The sequence below is a fragment of the Lynx canadensis genome, chromosome E3 (genome assembly GCF_007474595.2).
Source record: "Lynx canadensis isolate LIC74 chromosome E3, mLynCan4.pri.v2, whole genome shotgun sequence".
NCBI lineage: Eukaryota > Metazoa > Chordata > Mammalia > Carnivora > Felidae > Lynx > Lynx canadensis.
The window spans coordinates 27,736,042-27,748,409 of record NC_044318.1 but is presented as its reverse complement, the minus strand read 5'-3'; the positions used below and the strand labels follow the sequence as shown (position 1 = coordinate 27,748,409).

General features: G+C 48.1%; 1 protein-coding gene across 3 annotated transcripts in view; it reads left to right on the top strand.

Annotated features, from left to right (window-relative positions):
• Positions 1-12,368, top strand: part of AUTS2 (activator of transcription and developmental regulator AUTS2) — a 1,119,238-nt gene that overhangs the window by 817,958 nt on the left and 288,912 nt on the right. The window lies entirely within an intron of this gene.

Sequence of the window (12,368 nt, the reverse complement as noted above, 5' to 3'; positions counted from 1 at the left end):
GAGCCTGCTGCACACCCCGGGCTCGGCCCCTCCCAAGGCCGCCCTCCTTTCGGAACCGGGGCCGGGGGCGCAGGGGCCGCGGCACCGCCCGGTGTGGCCCACAGCATCGCTCCAGGTCGCAGTGAGATGATTTCCGCTGCCTCGTATAATTTAACCTGCCCACGCTGCTAAACTTCTCTATTACACGTTGCTGTCAGGATGTCAGAAGAAATGATAAGCCTCCTTGAAGCAGCAGCCTCTGTTACATGCTAAGAACGCTGTGCCAGGCCTCCCCAGCCCCCACTCCTGCTGCCGCATTTTTGTGATTTTTAGCATGGTCTCTCAAGTATAAAGAAATACCCTACTTCTTGACCCCGGCCTCCTGTTAGCTGATAGATGAAATCTTTTCTTAAGCTGACTCCCTTGTCTATTATGTTTTCAAAATTCAAGGTTTCTCTTCACATTCCTGGACGGCTGCCAAGTGGCCCGGCTTTGTGAGTAGGTGAATTGGTCCTCTCTTGTGCTCCTTAAACAGGAAGTCATTGTTTTTTAGGGTGAGACTTTGTTGATGTTTCCAGGCAGCTGGTGGCAATTTATTCCTCTGCCCCTTTTGGAAATTTCTCCTCAGGGACTGTACCTTAGGAATAAACCCTGTCACGAGCAAGCCATTGCCTTGCTTTGTGGGTGCCGGGTTTTCCCTCCATACTGTGTCCCCGGAATTGATTGTGCAGCTTCTCGTGTCTTGTGCTTCCGTATCTGCCTCCAGAGCGGCCTGCCGAGGGGAAATAGCTCAGAGATACTCATCTCTGCAGAGGAGAGCCTTTAGAGATCTTGTAAAGATCACACAAGAAGCAGCCCAGGAAGATGCGGCCGCCTGTCCCTCTCTACGGCTCCTGCCAACATGGACTCGTGAGAAACAGCTAAGGAGTGGCTGCGTGTTTCAGTCAGTTAAGGCTCAGTCGGTTAAGCGTCTGACTCCTGATTATCAGCTCAGGTCGTGATCTCGGGATTGTGAGATCGAGCCCCGCGTCGGACTCTGCGCTGAGCAGAACCTGCTTGGGATTCTCTCTCCCTCTCTCTCTCTCTCTCTGCTGCCCCTCCCCTGCTGCCCCTCCCCTGCTCTCTCTTGCTGTCTGTCTCCCTCAGAATCAATAAATAAACTGAAAGAAAAGAACGGAGAAAAGAAGAGAAAAGAAAAGAAACAGCCAAAGTGTGGGCACACATATGACAGCTCAGGGCCCTCTTCACTAGCTGGGATGCGTGGTCTTTCCTGAGGAGGGGGACCCAAGATTGGCTTCCACCGAAACCTAAATGTGAGGAAGGACAAATATCCTAGCCCTTCCCTTGTCTGTAAACTTGTATTACAAAATCCCACCTTTTGCTTTGTGACAAGGCGTCAGTCGTGTGGCTTCCCTCCCCCTCCCCCACCTTTTCCTCACTAGCTTCTAAGAGATGTTTAGTCTTTCCATGGGCGTTAGTGGTGGGAGGATGATGTCTGCTGACCATTTGCGAGATGGAGGCACGATGTGTGGCTGTCTGTTAGGAAGGCTCTAGCATCCAGGAGAAAGGGAGGGCAGCTTCAGCTGCGTGTGAACCGAGTGCTTTCTCTGCGAAGTGCCCTGCTGATTCACGGACTTGCGTGTACTTCGAGTCCCAAGTCCTCAGAACAGCGGCTAAGCTTGCAGCAGTCCAGGTTGAAACCAAGCTCTGGCTCTTTCAAAAGTCCAGGTTCGCGGTGTCCAGAAAAGGTGGTCTTCCCAGTATCCTCAGTTCCTCTTGGGCACCGCCCCATGGCGTAACCGGAATCTAAGCTGAAAGGGCGCTGTTTGCATTGCACGGTCCAGAGCCCAGTCTCCTGGGCTTCATTTCCTGCAAAACGGAGGTGATGAACGCAGCGGTACCTTTGCAGCTCAGAGGCAATGGGCCCGGGCGCCTCTTCTGGGTCCATGGCAGATGGGCCACGCCGTGGGTTCGGCGAGACTCCTGCGCGAGCCGAGGCAAACAGGGCCGCGCTGAGTGGGGGGAGGTCTCCTGGTCCTCACAGCACCGTGACCAGGAGTCCAGTCTGCACGACATGGAAAAAACGTGCTGCAGGAAGGAAACCTGACCCGTAGCAAGCACCCTTCGTGGACCGGCCCTCTGCAAGCGTTAGTTTGTTAAATCCTTCCCACCGTCCTAGGAGGCGCACGTGAGGGAGTTGCCCCCTGGCTGGGGAGGTTCAGACCCAGGATGAGCGGCAGGGCTGCCCGGCTCCGAAAGCTGCCCGCTTTCCTGTGTTGCCAGAGGGTCTCTGAAATTCCCCGGAGGTCTGTGCGCAATGCCGCAGGAGATCCAATGGGGGCCTCCAGAAGGGATAGCATCAGAGCTCTATCCAGAGAGACACCCAGAAGGAGGACGGTCAGCATCCCTTACACACTGTGAGCCTGGGTTTAACATAGTTCATGTCTCAAAGCGTCCATGCCACGGTGCTTCAGTGAAAGCAAGCTTGTGAAAATGCCAGCACGGTGCCTAGTTGGTCCCTGGTCAGTCCTGCAAGGGTGCAGTCTCATAGAATGATCCAGTATGCCCAGGAAAAACTGGGAGGTTGGTACAGCAGGCGGGCGGTGAGCCCTGTGTTCGGGAAGGGAAGTACAGGAGTGGTGGCATATTAAGCCTAGGAAGGCAGTTCAGTGTCCAGTCATAACGGACCTTGAAAACCCACTGGATTCATGCAGAGTTTTGGTTTGATTTGTTCTTGTGGAGAAACACGATGAGATTTGCTTTGGAGGATGATGGTAGCAATAAGGAGGGTGGGAAGAGTCACCCTAAACAATTCGTGTTGCTTAAAGACATAAAGAGGCAAGGTGGTTGTCACAACTCCTCAGTCCCCGGAACGACACCTGTAATAACGACAAGAACACCTGGAGTTACTGTAGACATCTGGCTTCCAGAATATGATTGTACTTACCCTCCCTTTTAATCTTTAAACCGTCCCTTTGAGATCAGGAGGACACAGGGATTTTTCTCAATTACGCACCACTGTGAGCTTGGCTAAGTTATCCAAGGTTGATTACGGGCTCGGCAGTGGAATCCAATCCTCAGCTCTGCCTCCTCACCCCAGGCTTCCCACCACTTCTCCTCACCAGCACATTCTGTCTGAGGCTGGCCTTCCTACTCTCCAGGGCACTGTGGTGGTGATGATAATGTTGATAATAACGATCATGGTAACACCTAACACTTACAGAGCATTTCCTTACTATCTGCCAGGAACTGCAGGTTTTGCATTGTTTTGTGTAATTATTATCTCTTCTTTACAACTAAGAAAATCAAAATGTAATGTGATAACTTTCCCAGGGACGCATAACGATGTAGTCAGATGAGATCACACCCTTCCTGGGTCTCAGGTGAGGCACTTCCCGGTGAGGTATTGTCTGTAATTTCACGTGGTCCTCTCTGGAGCCCTGGGGACAGGTGGAGGGGGGCGTGGGTGTCAGGACCTCAGGGGCCTGACCTTGCTTCAATCGAGTACTTTGATTTGTATTTATTTCAGATAGGCCTTACTCAAAAGAATTTATTTAGAGAAAGTATTCTACAAATAGACTTAAAAACTAGGTATTTTTTTAGAGCAGTTAAAAAGAAGATAGATTGGTAGATAAATAGCAGGCTGGCTAGATGGGATAAATACGTAAGAAAGCAAGTAATGTGATGTAATGATGGGATATTGGTGTTGGGTATTTGTGTGTTCGATGTAAAATTCCTTCCACTCTTCTGCTTTTGAAAATTTTCGTAATAAAATACTGGGGGAGGAACTGAGTAGGAAATTTATAAAGGTTCTTCTAGATTTTTAAAAGATGAGGGGCATCTGGGTGGCTCAGTCAGTTGAGCATCCGATTTCGGCTCAGGTCATGATCTCATGGTTGGTGAGTGCGAGCCCAGCGTGGGAACAGCTCGGAACCTGGAGCCTGCTTCGGATTCTGTGTCTCCCTCTCTCTTTGCTCCTCCCCCATGTGCTCGCTCGCTCTCGCTCTCTCTCTCTCTCAAAAATAAACACATTAAAAAACAAAAAATAAAATAAATTTAAAAATGCAATTTCTTATGCTCCACTCTGTGTAATGTGTCGGTGTACAACCACAGGTACAGACCTTCTAGTCATTGGTGGATTATGCCGTGCCATTAAAAAAAAAAAAAAAAATCTGCCGAGGAAAGCAAAATCGGTCATCAGTCACTTTCTTCTCAAGCTACCCACTCCCAAATCTGGAATTCACAAGTTGGGTTGGTGTCAGGCACCCCACTGGAGAGCTGTAGGCCTGTAGTCCTCCAAATGAAAGATGGGTTTAGAGGCAAACGTCTCCCATTTCAGGGCAGTGAGTTGTTTTGGATCTGTCTCTGGCGGAGGTTTTGTGGAGCTCTCCAGCCCCAATAAAGGCACAGTGTTCCTATTCACTCACTTTGGCAGAGGCTTGAGGGGAAGGGAGAGAGAGAGAGACACTCAACCAGGAAGATCTAGAAGTCCGTAGAAAACTCCAGCAGAGGGCAAAGTCTTTAGTCCTTGGCGGCCTGGGGTATTGCCCGGGTCGTAGCCCTGGGTTACCTGCAGTCTTCCCATGGAAAGCCCTCCCTTTCCACAAGGAGTCTCGTGCCCCCTTGCTAGGGCATTAGAGCACGTGTTGTAATGCACAATGAGTGGCCTTTGTCCAGCCTGTTATTAGAATAACCTTGTCAGCACTTTCCAGGGAGTTTATCAAGGAGTTTTGCCAGACTATGATAAAGCAGCACACTGAGCAGCCTCTGATGGCTGATAAGCCTGGGAGTGCCAGTTAATTGACAAGAACTGCACTTGTCAATCTTTGGAGGCCATGGAAGTGGACCTCTTGTCTTTTCGGTCCTTCCCCAAGCCTTTGTCCACTGCCCTTTGGTAGATTCCTTACGGCCTTGCATCCACATCAGGCATAGCTCCCACCTTTGTTCTTGTGTGTTTACTGAGTAATTAATCTCGTGCTACTATGGAGGTAGTCTATTAAAACACTTCCGGCAAGACACCATGGAGAGGGAGGAAGGGGGATGAAGACCGGCAGAGGGAGGGAGGGAGTGGTTTGCTCTGTTTAATTGGTTCTTTCACCTCATGGTAGTTTGTCAATTAAGGAGATACTTAGAGAAAGTGAAATTAATCCATATGGGTCAAAAGCAGCTATTAATTTTTAATCAAAACAAAATGTTCAACAAATTTGTAGCTCTGTTCAGTATAAATGCAAGCATGCCACCAGCCTCTTCCTGAAGGATTTGGGAGCAGGCCGCAGGAAGAGGGGGCCTTTTAATTTAGAAAAGATGAGCCTGCTCCTCCTCCCCCCTGCCTCCCCTAAGTAGGCGCTCCGTCTTGTTAACTCGGCATCTATTGTATTTCCTGACACAGAGCAGATACCACAAGGACGTTGCTCCTGAAACTCTTCGAATCCCTATTATGTATATTGCTTTGGGGTGATTCAGATAGGTTTTGGGCATGATGTCTGTTCTCCAGCAGCTACCAGTCTGATGGAGGAAACAGAGGAGGTATTTGTGAACCCGTTTCTGAGTAGTTCAGAACAACGCATGATCGAGTGCTACAGTGTGTGATACGCTATGAAACAGCATTTGCCACTATGTGTCAAACGCTTATAAGCGATTCGCGTAGATCACTGACATTCATCTTGACAACGACATGGCGAAGTGGGCCTCATTTTTATTGTCCCCATTTGAAAGGTGGTCACTGAGGCACAGAACATTTAGGGAGCTGGCCCAGCGTCTCACAGCTAGTACAGCTAGCCGGCTAGGGGCTTGTGTTACCCAATATCGTCAGAGGCAGCAGTGGTGAAGGCTCCCAGGTGAGGTTTAAAGGGTGGGTTGGTTTTGAAAAGGTGCCAGGGGAAAATATTCCAGGCAGGAGGAATGGTGATTGGCACAGTTTTGGGGAAAAGGAGTGAGCTTCCAGTGACTGGGATTGGCCAGGTTAGGTGGGGCTAGATGAATGCCCTTTTAGGATCTTGAATGCCAAGATGAGGAATTTTTATTTAGATCATTCTGGAATTTCTTTATTGTCTATAGATTGTTTCCCAGGGTAGGAGGTCCCATCCCCCATTTCCATGCTAGGGCAGCGAGTGTGCCCTTTTCATTGTCCCTCTTATCTCCTCTGCCCCCTTCCATCCAGATCTAGCATTTCTTCTCATTTATGACATTCTTAGCTCCTTCTGCTTCCCATTTTAAAAAAGAGAAAGAACAAAAATTAAGAAGGTGAACCCCCCCCCCCCACCTTACTTCTACCGACTTTGAGAGATTGAATGAAGCTTCCTTCAACCACTTCCTTGTCCTCAGCCCTCGTTAGGTCCTTGGACTCTAAGAGGAAGAAACTACAGGTGGATTCCCCTTCAGGGAATGTTCTTTGTCCCTGCCTGCTGAGGAGAAAGCAGACTGTGGGACAGTTCTATTCCTTGACGCTTGTAATGACATGATTTGAGGGATCAGGAAGGACTGTGTCCCAAGGCCACCTCCTCAGGCTGCTGACAACTGCCTGAATCTTGTCAGTAGGGCACAAAACGTCTCACTTCCCAGTGAGCCCTCAGGCTCCAAGTGCAGAGAACCTGGGACAGGTAACGGTGCACGAAATTCCTTTACATTGACGGGAGGAAGTCAGAGACCCGTTGCGAGAGGTGCAGCCCCTGGATATTTTCTTCTTTGCTCCCTAGGTAGGTGCCTTACAGCCTGGCCTCTTTGAGTCACTGGGCTGATGACAGTTGGTGGCCATCTGCTGGGAAATGCCAGTGGATTGTGCCCCGGCAACAAAGGAGATAACGGGAATATCAAAGAGAAGACTTACGTGAAAGGAATATTCAGCCCCCATATTCTGCAGCAAGTCTAGAAGGTGCTGCACTGACCAAGGAAGTGACCAGAAACACCTCGAAGGCCGTGCCCAGAAATACAAAGCTGAGAGGGGGCCCGAGCAAGCGCACCATTCTTCCTCTGGGAGGCCAGCCGTAGCCTTCCGCATAGCCCGGTGCGGGCGGGCGAGAGAAGGAAGCTGAGGAAGGCTGCTTGCTGCAGGAGATCAGCTGGCGGGAGGGACAGACTGAAGCAGGCAGCAGAAACCAGGGAAGCACAGTCAAGACCTAAAGTCTCAGGAGGTAGAAAGAAAGAGGTAGATGGGACCGGTGGTATTCTCCTCACGTCTGCTGGACCTAGAAGGATGGAGAGAACAGAGGTAGCTAACTCTGTGGTTGGTGATAAAAAACAGAACTTTTCTTTACTGGCACTGGTGTTAGACTCGCAACAGCAATGAAGCACCTCTGGTAGGTGTAGGAAAGTGGGGCTGCTCAGAGGGATAGTCACCTGGACAAGAGGCCCCTCATATTGAGGGGGAAGAGTCACTCCTTGATGAACCACAGACCAAGCTACTATGGAAGAAATTGTCGTATCAGGGGAAGGAGGGTGTTTTGGGGGCCTAGTGATTATTATAAGACAATAACGTTAATTATGTAGTGATTATAACCTTCCTTATCAACCTATAAATGCTCAGAACGTTGTCATAGTGAAATTCAGCATCTTCCACGTGAAAAGTAGCTTAGCCAGTCACGTCTGCCATGCGTGCATTCATTTGTTCTCTCCTCTGACATATATCGATCAAAACCTACTGTGTGCTAGGTCATAAAGTAGCCTCTGCAGACACAGCAACAAACAAAATGGACGTGTTCCCTGTCCTGAAAATTTAGTGTGAAATACAGCCTTTAAAATCTCAAGTTTTTTGCATTAAGATTTTCTCTGTGGACAAACACATGATTAATGTTATGGCTATGCCACGCACCTATGATGAGGGTGGTGTGTGTGTGTGTGTGTGTGTACAGTTATGATCTTGAAGAGACCAATTGGAAGTCACTGTAGCGCTTAAAGCAGGGACAGACATGGTTCGATGTATCCTTTAGAGAGCTGACCCTAGCTGCTGGGTCGAGGAAGGACCGCAAGAAGCCAGAGCCGATGCCAGCAGTCATGGTCCCACAGCCTCTGACGTCTCTGCTGTGCTGTGCAGGAAAGTGGGGTGTGCAGAGGGTACTCACCGGGAAGCTGTGCACTTGAAACGTCAAGGTCTTCCACTTGCCAGGACCTCTTCTAAAGCCATACACACAGTCTTATGCTCCAAACTGTGTGTTCTTTTCTTAAAAAGCATCCCCCGCCCATAAGCATTTAAGCCTCAGAAGGCACAACAACCTTATTTTCCTCCAGCTGAGTGAGCACGACTTCGTTGGATAGCACTGAGACTTGACGCGATGAAACCCAGGATGGAAATCAGGCCTTTTGGGAGAGCGTGTTGAATTTAGGTGGGGATCATTTGGGAGAGAAACAGATGCACTGTTGGAGGCATACATTTAGCATGTACGTCATACTTTATTTCTTGAATACTTCCTTTGTGTCAGGCACTATGTTTTGTTTTATTTTTTGCTGTTATCTGACTTAATCTTTACTCAACTTTGTGAGGTGTGTGCTTTCATCATCTCCATTTTGTATGTGAGGAAACTGGGCCCTAGTGAGAATAAGTAGATGACGAAATTATCATTCTATGTAGGTGAGCTGGACTGGCATCTAACAGGCCTGACTCTGAAGTTGAGGCTGCCTCGAACCCCACAGCTCGAGGGACTGTTGTCCAAAGCCTAATCCTCTGATGCGTTCTTGACTTACATCATCAGAACTTCATCTCCCAGAACGTAGAGGATGCAAGGTCTTAATTCTACCCTACTCTTCCAAAAAAGAATTTCTTGGTGAATTATTGCCAGAAGAAAGTAATCTTTCTATCTTCAGATAAAAAGACTGAAACCACATCTGACATATGCCAGAGATGACAGCAAGATTCAGAGACTTGAGGGGTGTCAGATGTTCTCTGAGGGAGAGGAGAAGCCACTGGAAGGTGCTAACCATGCGAGTGATATGATCTGATTCGTGTTTTTAAAGAAACATTCTGGAGAACACCATAGGGTAGTGTAACGGGCTGGCTTGAGACCTATGTATATGGCTTAGCAATAGCAGATGCAGAAATGGCCTAGAAATGTTCGTGAAGACTTGCCATAATCATGCACTTGCTTGGGGGAAAAGCTAACAATATTAAATGTTGTATTATATTTAAAATGACCAATAGGGAATTTTTTTATTGCCATGTCCCCCCACCCCCAACCCTGCCTCCATCTCTGAAATCTCTTTGGGTAAGGACCTAATGGTCAGCAGAGAACTTCCCCTAAGACCCCTATCTCTTGCTCATCTGGCCATTACCAGCCCCATCTAGCAGTCTCTAGACTGTAAACCACCCAGCAAAGAACGAGGAACAGCAGAGAACCAACTGCAACACTGGGCCATCCAGACTCCGCTGTTAAAACTCAAAACCCAGGAGACATAGCAGAACGAAGTAGGAACATTCAACGTGAAGAGTCTCGTTGAAGGTCTGCTCTGATGGAGGAGGTTAATTTGGGCCATAGTGGTTAGTGCTGCCATAGATTTCTATTCCGTGTATGAAATACGTCTTACAGTCGACACTGTCTAAACGCAGGTTGTGCGACGCACGACTGGAGGTGGGCAAACAGACTGGACAAGCTTTAAATATAATTATGTAGAGACTTAAGTCGTTAAGCAGGCATAATGCAGCATCTGAAAATAGGAAAGAGGGTAGGAGTGAAGAGAATCATGAGGATAGAAGGGGCAAAGAAAGAGAAGCCTGCAGGTTATGAATATGGTGTTTACCTCTAATCCCAAAGGGAACAGCCACGTTGGGTTGGGTTCCCCGTTCCCCATTTCTCTTGCCCTCCAGCCAAACCAGCAACAAACAGCATTGTATAGTAGTCTGTGTCAGAAATAAAAACCATGGGGATCTGACCCCCAGCAGTGTGTTTTCAGCCTGTGAATTTCCTGGCTGTCTTTACAGGGGATCATTCTTGGGGAAGGGCAGGCTGGAAATAATATAAGGAGATCAAGAAGGAAGTCAAGCAAGTGACACCTTTAAACAGGCGAAGCGAGGCGGGCTCTTCCCCCACGGGACAGTTAGAGTTATGCAGAGCTGTAATTAACCCAGCAGCCCCCTGGATGTGTCTATTTCACTGCACAAAGGCTGTTGAAAGAAGGATTCTTGAAGAAAGAGGTTCCAATTCAAATGGTATTTGAGTAAGTCCCTTGTTGGATATACTGTTTCTAGAGTTTATGGCTATAATCAACAAAACATGGCCATTCTTTCGTGCCGGTTTTTCTTACGACTTTCCTAGTCCCGTTCTTTTGAAAGAAAAAGAAAAAAAAAGGCATCCAGAATTGGCCGTGGGTCCGATGGGGAGAAAGGGAGGGAGAGATGTGGCTGGAATCAAATGAAGGACTTTGGTTTCCTTCTGAGAGGATCTCACAAATGTGAAAGGAGCAGGTGTGTTATTCCTTCGTTCCCTGAGACTGAGATATGTCGGAAAGTTGTCAGTTTTGTATACAAATACTGCACAATTGCTGTATTAGCCTCCTTAACCCCAGTCCGTTATTTTTTTTTTTTTTGAACAAGCATTTTTTTGCACACCCACCCTATGCCGGGCACTATCATAAGCACTAGAGATGGGAGTATTTCTCCCATGCCTTCATAGAGCTCATAGTGGAGACAGACAAAAACATTTAAATACATGGACTAATTCTACCATGATGTGCTAAATAGAGAAAAACTAGCAGGGAGGGAAGCAGAGTAAGAAGAGATGCGATGTTAGATATGGTCAAGGAAAGCCTCGCCGAGGTGACGTTTCAGCAAGGATCTGAAGGAAATGGGACAAGGACTTACGTTCGGTGGGGGTGAGGGGGCACTCTTCCAGACAGACTGCACAGGACATGCGAGGCCCTGAGGTAGGAGCACGCGTCGTGTGGTTGAGGAATAGGCAGCAGGCCAGTGGGGTTGCAGTGGGGGGTGAGGGCAGGGGTTCTCGCCTCAGCTAAGGCTGCTTCCCATTGCCCTGACAAAAGCTCCTGAATATTCACTCATTCATCTGGGCCGGGACACAGTGGTCTGGGTTCTAGAACAATGAACCTTAATGTCAGCCCTTTACTCCTACACCCACTGAGTGTTGGTCCTTCAAAATGGCTCCCATTCGACTTGAAACTGTAGAAAACAGAATGAAACTGTCATCGGGCCACTCTGTGCCCTTGGATGGTCCCAGAGTCCTGTGCCAAAGCATTTCTGCAGCGTGCTACGTGACACCCTCGTCACATTCCTCAGAGCACACCGACGGGCCACGTGGTTGTGATCTATAGGAGAGAACCCCAAATCAGAATGCCTAGCCATATCTAATTGATACGTCCGTAAGCAAGTTGGTTGGGTTTGTTTGGGTTTTTTTTGTTTTTCTTCTTTAGTTTTTTGTTGTGATTCTTTGGCTTGGTTTTGGTTTTGTTTCTGGAAGTACCTATACAACCGCAAAACACAGAGCAGTATTATAGAGGCGCTGTCTCCTGCTGTGAGGCTCACCCAGGTGCTGGTAACTGGTGAACGTGCGGAGTCAGAATGTTTGTACAGGTAACCGATTGTGGACATCTTCTCTGTATGCACGTGTACGAAAACATTCTTGAAAATAATTACCAACCGCTAAAGATGCATCAGCTAACAAATGGGGATGAGAAGGCGAGAACCACAATGCAGAGAGCTTTGTTTAAGACGATTAGGGAATCTCGCCATCCGGAATCAAGATTTCAACACACTGGTCTGCATTTTTAGGGCTCTATAAGTGTAAGTAGAAACAGGCATATTTGGAGAAAAGCATTAGTTTCTGAGGTCTGGCCGGCTCCTGTTCTTACCTCTCTGTCATCTCTGGTTGGATTAGACGTCACCGAAAGTGCCTCGGATCCCTGTTCCATGTCAGGTTTAACCCCTCCAGTTGAATACCATCCTTGTGGGGCTGGGTGGAGAGAAATTAAATTTCTCTCACCAGAGCTGTGGCACTGAGTCAGGTATCGAGGGGGCTGCATCAGTAAACTTCGTTGGTTGCAAGATGTATGTCCTTCCCGAGGCTCTGTAGCTGCTAAGTTGGCTCTTTGCGACCACAGTCTGATCTTTCATTTTACTGTAACGCAGTTAGACAACCTAGTTATTCAGACATAGACTCCTCTGGTTTTCATTATCCCTGAATAACATTTGATGCCGAAATAGGGGAAGGCGGGAAGGAGGGGGAAGGGAGCCGAGCGTTCTTCACAGCTTGTGTGAAACGCTTAATATTTGAAAGTCTTTAAAATATACCGTACACATGCATTCCAATTTTATAAGACTAACATAACATGTTCAAAAGTTTTATGAATTTCAGCGTGTAATCAGAGTCAACGCCAGCCTGTTTTAAATAAGCCCTAATGGCCTGGCAGCAGACCTGCATAGTTAGCAAATCCCTCCTCTGTTTCTGAGC